Genomic DNA, 7,016 nt, shown 5'->3' on the forward strand with positions numbered 1-7,016 from the left:
CCCATTAGTCCCCCACAGAATGGTTTCCAAGAAGCTCTGGTAGTGCTTTCATCAAAATAAATGGGCCCCTTTCTATGGAGGGGACGCTGCTCGGCCTCAGAGTCCAAGGCAAGGCGTGTTCCTGTGATGTGGAGCCATAAAGGACTGTTGTCACCGTCTCTCTCCCTGCCCTCCCTGTGACCAACGACCCACAAGTTTTAAAATGTCTGCACAGGGTGAGGATGTTGTCAGCACCTTTAGAACAGATCAGAGTTAACTGACCTTGGAATTGAATGGAGAAAATTTAGCTTCATCAGCAAGAATCAAGAAAGCTAACCTGCCTCTAAATTGATCAAGGTCATCACTCGATGAGAGGTTCCCAAAATGAAAAGCAAACACAATACATCATCAGCATCAGAGAACAGGACTGACCAATCAGGGACTTTCATTCTGGGTTGGGTGTCAGGGTTCTCATTGGAGCCCAGTCTTATGATAAAGGGAATGAATGAAATATATTTTCTCTTGAGAGCCAGCAGATGCTCATATAAGGTCAATTTTCTTCTGGAGAAAGTCCCCGGAGCTCTTCCATTACCCTCCAGCATAAGCAAATCTCCTATTTAGCAAGCACGTAAGGCTGCTCCTTGAAATAACAGGATACCTGGAGATGGGATGCCGTCAACAGCAGATGATGCTCAACCCTGAGCCTCATTTTCCCCTCCTTGGCCAGTTTCTGACCTTACCCAGTTCTCTGATGAGAGAAACACAAGCCTAGTTCAATGGGGAGAATGAAGGTGACGCTGAAGGGGAAATGAATGTCGAGGGCATTTTTCCTAATAAGTCAGCACAAATACTTGCTTAATGGAAAACATGTTTAGCAGCTGGGCCTCTAGAGTGTCCGGGAGCATTTTTTAACTTAAGCCGCTCAGTACCTCACATTGCATTTTGAATGTATGTATATTGGCTTAATTTCAAAGGGCAAGGGAGACAGGTGAACATCTGCAGGTAAGACATTCACTTGCCAAAACTGTGAGCCAACATCTAATATCTCAAAAAAGAAGAAGAAGAAGAAGAAGAAGAAGAAGAAGAAGAAGAAGAAGAAGAAGAAGAAGAAGAAGAAGAAGAAAGAAAAAGTGAAAAACTGACAAACTCTGGAATTCTTCTCAAAGTTGGTGAGTCTTCAAGGGGTTTTCGCACTGGTCAGCAAAAATGACTGAGGCAATGGCCTCTGGCAAGTATGAGGTTGCCTCTGTGATCCCCGGGCGTCTCCAGTTTCCCAGCGGGGCCTCCAGTGCCTTCAAAAAGTTTTTTCTTTTTGTTTTTTGGGTGATTTTTTGTTGTTAAGAGTTGATTATTGCTCTCTGTGGGAGGGTTACTCTAATGCGTCACCATTATCAGAAACAGAATTTCTCTAATCATCATATTAAATCTGGAAATTCTAAAGGTTTTGTAGAACTTTAGGCTTCCTGTCAGTTCTTTCACGACACTGCAAACTTTCCATCCAAATGTATTATTATTTCTATGACATACAATTTAACCGTTACTCTTCTACTTGTTCTTACCACTTACCTGAGTGAAGTACCTGTGCATACTTTCTTAAAATGTATTGCTATTGGTTCAAGTTGAAGTTATCTTCTTTATGAAAAGGGAAACCTAACAAGTATGCAAATCACATCATTGGAGCTATGCAAACTTGGGTGCTAGAGAAAATGAACCTCTCAGAAGGAAATCTTTCTTCTTTCATCATATAATATATGCATATCTGTGTATATGTATAGCTAATTTAGGAAACCGGAGTGTAGTTGGCTGCAAGTTCATATGCCTAAGGAGTACATTAAAGTTTCTGCCAAAACTCTAAAATATACCCAAGATACTTTTCCAAGTTTCTCCACTCTATTCTGTCAAAGCCACACAGATTCCAACATAACAGTCCAAATATGCACTGTCCTTTCTTTACTCTTTCCTCAAAGTGCTGCTCACTTCCCCAAACATTTCTTGAGACAAACAGGTACATGGACGTACAGCCACCCGTACCTGCGCATGCATTTCTTACTCCGTGTCCTCACTTTCGTAGGGAGTAATGTGTATCCTGGGTCCACTCCCCGTCGCAGAGTCCGGGACAGTAAAGGCAGTCCCCTACCACAAAGCAAGCCCGACTGCTAGTTGTTCGTAACCTCGTGTCAATAATTCACCGAATGTTGGCTGGAAGGGAGTAGACTGGTTAGCAAAGAGATCTCAGGTACTTCCCAAATCTGAAAAGAAGGTACAGGAACAGCCTCATGGATGACTACAAACTGGATGTTTGTATACAACTGAGAACTTTTTGCCAGGAAGAAATTAGAAAGGCTTCTGCAAAGAAACTGAAGTCCCATGAATACTCTATGGCCACCCTGTGATTTATCGTCACCTCTGCTTGTAACTCTAACCTAACAATGTGTCATCTTTACTTTTCACGTTATTTATTTACAAGTGCATTTTCAGTATCAACCCCTTCATTCATTCATCGTAATGTGTGGTCTTTTTCAATGTCTACTTACCATTTTAAATACTTACTATAATTTACAGGGCTTTCTTGAATACATCCAAGGTATATTATATGGGGCTAGCTTAATGGAAAGTCTTGTATACCAAGCAGAAAAAAAAATATTTAATTTATGACAGCTTTGAATTTTGATCATAATTTCCTCTTGGAGACTGATTCCTATAAAGCAATACCAAGACAATTTTTTAGAAGTAATCAAAAAAGTATAACAATAAATGCTGACCTTATTAGTTTTCTTTTTTTCCTGAAAGCTCAAACATGTTCCATTCTGGGATTCCACAGATTATACTGAAGTGCCAAATACTTATGGTTTTTATAACTGTTCTTGAGCTAATTCTATTAGCCTGCGTTTTAGAAGCATTTTAGTCACTAGAAATTCTCAAGTTTACATTTTTTCTTTTCACCCTAAAGAAACTGTCAAAGGTTTACCTCCACTCAAGATTTCAAATACACACACACACACACACACACACACAATATGCACGGAATTATTTTAAAGGTTACTAAAAATTATACCTAAAGAAGAACTATGTTCTGTGGATCTTTCATGGGACCCCCTGGTTGTAACCCACAGACTGGAGTTGTCTCACCTGAGTGAGAGAAAACTCCTCCAAGGATTTTCGCAGAGTGATGGGGACATGAAACGCCCCTCACGGGAGTCAGACAGTCTCTAAAAAGACTTCTCTGCTCTTTGTTCCAACAGCATGAACCAAGTCAGTTTGCTGGCTCACCTCAGTCAGGGAAGTTCACACTTGAAAGACACACACACGAAGAAGAAAACAGCCTTGGCGTGATGGCCCTCGAGTTGGAAAGAAGATGAGACATCTAAGGACACAAACAGCTACAGGGAGACATGGCAGCAAGTGCCTTCGGGATTACAGCTTGAAGATGGGCTGGGGGAGCCCAAAGAAAGGAGGCCTCTTAGGAGACCACGGAAAGCTTCTTGGAGGAGTGGTGTTTGAGCTGGCTTTCAGGTGAGAGAATTGGGTGCTGCAGGCAATAGTCAGGTAAGCTGAGACCAGAAGGAGGTTTGATGAGGGTGAGTGAGCTTTGACATGGCTACAAAGTAGATTTGGATCAGATGCATCAGTCACAGCCCTAATTTAAGATATTTTGGCTTGTTTTTGTAACCAATGAGCAGCCCCTGCAGGTCAGAGTGCTGCCTGAATATAAGCACGACATGATTTAGAAATGGGCATCAGGTGATGCTGGAGAAATGGGTGGCTTGGCAGAGAGGCTGCTGAGTAACCACTGGAAACACATGGTCATCAAGCGCATTCCAGGGCCTCGCTTAGGACAGACAGTTGGATAGAAGCGTGGGAGTGAGAAAGGGCACAGAGCATTGTGAAGTCAGAACTAACAGGAACGGAGGGGACGCACATGGTGACTAATACTGATCTGCTCCGAGAAGGCTGAAGACGCCATCGACAGAAACAGGCCAATCACAGAAAGTGGGAGGTGGAGGCTGAATGTGCAGAGGCCCGGTCTCTGGGGCTCACAGGAAGTTTTGCCTGTGGTCTGCACAGAGTCTGTCGTATGCTGAATGAAGTGAATTAACCCTGCAGGGGAAGTAGGAAGAGACTGTGGGACAGGTAGGGTGTTAGAGTGGGAGACAGGCACGCAAAGCCAAGGTGGCCACAACCAGTGTCGTGGTACCGAGACGGAGACGCCAGCCAGGTCAAGGCATTTTGAGGAGCAGAATGCCAACCTAGCGCATGGCTCCTCGAGAACGAACAGCTGCTAAATAGCCCAGGTCGAGTCCTCCCCCCTAGCAAGCATGGATCGTGTGTACAGGCGTCCAGCATGGGAGTGTGAGGAACCCATGGTAAACTGGGTATGTTACTGTCTCAGAAAACAGAGTCTGTAAGACACGTGAAGTCTAGTAAGACACGACAATCAAAGAGGGTGTAAGAGCCTAGAAGGAAAAATCAAGAGCAGGGACAAGTCACAGGCAAAACTTACCTCTTTCAAGGGGTGTGAAAGCCAGTGAGAGTGACACAGAGGGCAAGTGTGCACCCAGCCTGTTCCCAGCACGGTGGGGTCAGCTCATCTGTCCTCAGTGCTCTGGAGCTGAGATATTAAAAGGACCACGTCTGCTGTCTGACACTCACACCCTTAGAGGAGGAATAACCTCCTCGACCCACGACCTACCTTCCCACTGTCCCTTTTGAAGCATCAAACCAGCAGTCTATACTTCTCTGCAGCGGATGGGGTCTCGCTGACCACTGGAGGGAGGACGCAGGCCAGATGTAATCCAGACTGCACATGCTGAGAGCTCTCTTAACAGCTCCAAAGCTACTGTAACTCCACTGTGCTTAAAAAGACTCCTTTTCTAGGACAGGGTAGAGAACAACTTTTCTTTCCTGCAAGAGAGTAAATAGGGTTTATTCTTTACTTTTAAGGGATGAAAAAGAAGAGGAAGTTGAAAATGAACGCTTTGGGGGCACCACCAATCCTTCAGTATGGCAACAGTGTCCTCCAATCAAGCAGGTTACCAGAAACACCTGGACTTTCTTCAAAAGAGCCCATTCTCTCAGTAGAGAAGCACCATAGAGGAAACAGGGGTAATTTAACTGAGACTCTACTGAAAGACCACTGATTATTGTCATCCACTGGCACTCTGCCCATGAATCACAGGATCTTTTATTCTTATGCCTCGTAATAAGTGTGGGAGGAGTCCAACTGACATAAGAAGATGGTAGCATGACATAAAAAAATCACCAAATGGCATTTTTAAACACCTATGTATGGTTATGGTACTGTCCTCAGGATAACAGTACCAGAGGAGTGACCTCTGTAATGTTCCCTCCCCTGTGTGGGTGACGATGTTTCTATAGCTTCCCCACATCCTGTCTACTCACAATGCTGTGATGAAGAACCAGGGATGTGAAACTGTAAGGGATACAGATATCTAAACCCGGAATGAAGAGAGGGAGGAAGGAGGGCAAACAGGGGGCGGCGGGAGAAAGGTGAAAAACAGTGGAGCTGCCATTGAATTCATCTGGTCTTTTATCATCGGGTACTTGTCTTCCCTCAGCCTGGGAACAGTTGCGTTGCCACGTTCTTCTGGCTGGAGGACAAGCCTGGTCTAAGTTTTTAAAAAGAATTTTCAGCATATACACTAAATATAGTCAGGCAAATATTTCAGTACAATTCCTAATTGTTTAAAATTAAATATCTAAACTCCACTGAACTATAGATTACCTTTATTTAGGTCTTTAGCTACAATTGAGTCATAAAACTGTTTAAAATTTAAACCTTGATATTTTCCATATTAATCCATAGAGAACTTTTATTTTAAGAAATTTTAAGTGATTCTTCCAGAAACTAATCTTGTCCCAGCAAATGGTCCTTATTTTCTTACAATGAGAGTTCACACCTTGTCTCCTCACTTTGGCCTTGCCGTAACTGTGCCCATTTGCAGGAAAGAAAACTGAGGTCATGTGGTAGGTGGTTGGTGGAGCCAGAACTTTAGATAATCATGCGTCTCTGGATAATCATCCGTCCTCACCCACGATGGCAGATATGTAGGAGGCGGTAGAAAACCATACCAGAGCCGAGCTATGACTTGGCATACACTCAGAGTTTTTTAGAAAACTGTATTTTGTTTTCTGTTGGTCATGACTTTCAAGTTGCTCTCATTTCATCCACAAAAAAGGAATTACCATGTTTTTATACTGTAGTGACCTGATTTGCATATGACCTTCACGAAAACATGAGATCTAGGATTTTTTTGCTCTAAACCTACTTGGCAGAGAGTGACCTTGGGTCTTTCTCTGAACTGATCTCAATTTTCCCAGACAGGGGTCTTCTCCCTCACTGGATTTGATCTATTCCCTCCTGCCACCACCACCACCATCACCACCATCTTTTAGCAGGTGGAAGATGGAGAACCTATGGGAAATTAAGGTTAGTTTTTAGGCTTTTCTGTTTTGTTTCTTTAAATTACCAACTATGGGAAAAAAGGTTGAGAATTCTAGAAGTTACCCTGCATATATCTGCTATCACAAATTAGAATCTGTCAGGAAATGGGTTTCCTAGCTCCCTTTCGTTTCCTCCATGCAGATCTGAAACTCCCTCCTCCGTTACTGCATGGTCCACGCTTCTCTCTGGGGAATGAGTCTTATCTCCCAACTAGACAGGGAACCTTGCTTAGGGTGAAACCGTGCTGCTCCTTTCTGTTCCTTCTCACACCCCTGAGCTACTGATCTGTTGATTTTTATTTAACGCAAATGTTCATGTTCACAACACAACAAATATTTTATTAGGCATTGATGTCGCTAGCATAGTAAGCCCTATTCTGGGCACTGTTGCTCAACTGCCAACACTGTTCTATGCCCATCATCTGCTCCGTCAGGCCAGGGCTACGTGAGCAAGTCTCCCTCAGGCACTTTGAAGAAGCTAGAGTATCTGCAGATACACCGTGGAGATGACCCAGCACGTGGTAACTGCCGTTGCCCATGAAAACCCCATGGGGAAGCACAAGAACTGCACAAGG

This window comes from Rhinolophus hipposideros (genome assembly GCF_964194185.1).
Source record: "Rhinolophus hipposideros genome assembly, chromosome: 17".
Classification (NCBI taxonomy): Eukaryota; Metazoa; Chordata; class Mammalia; order Chiroptera; family Rhinolophidae; genus Rhinolophus; species Rhinolophus hipposideros.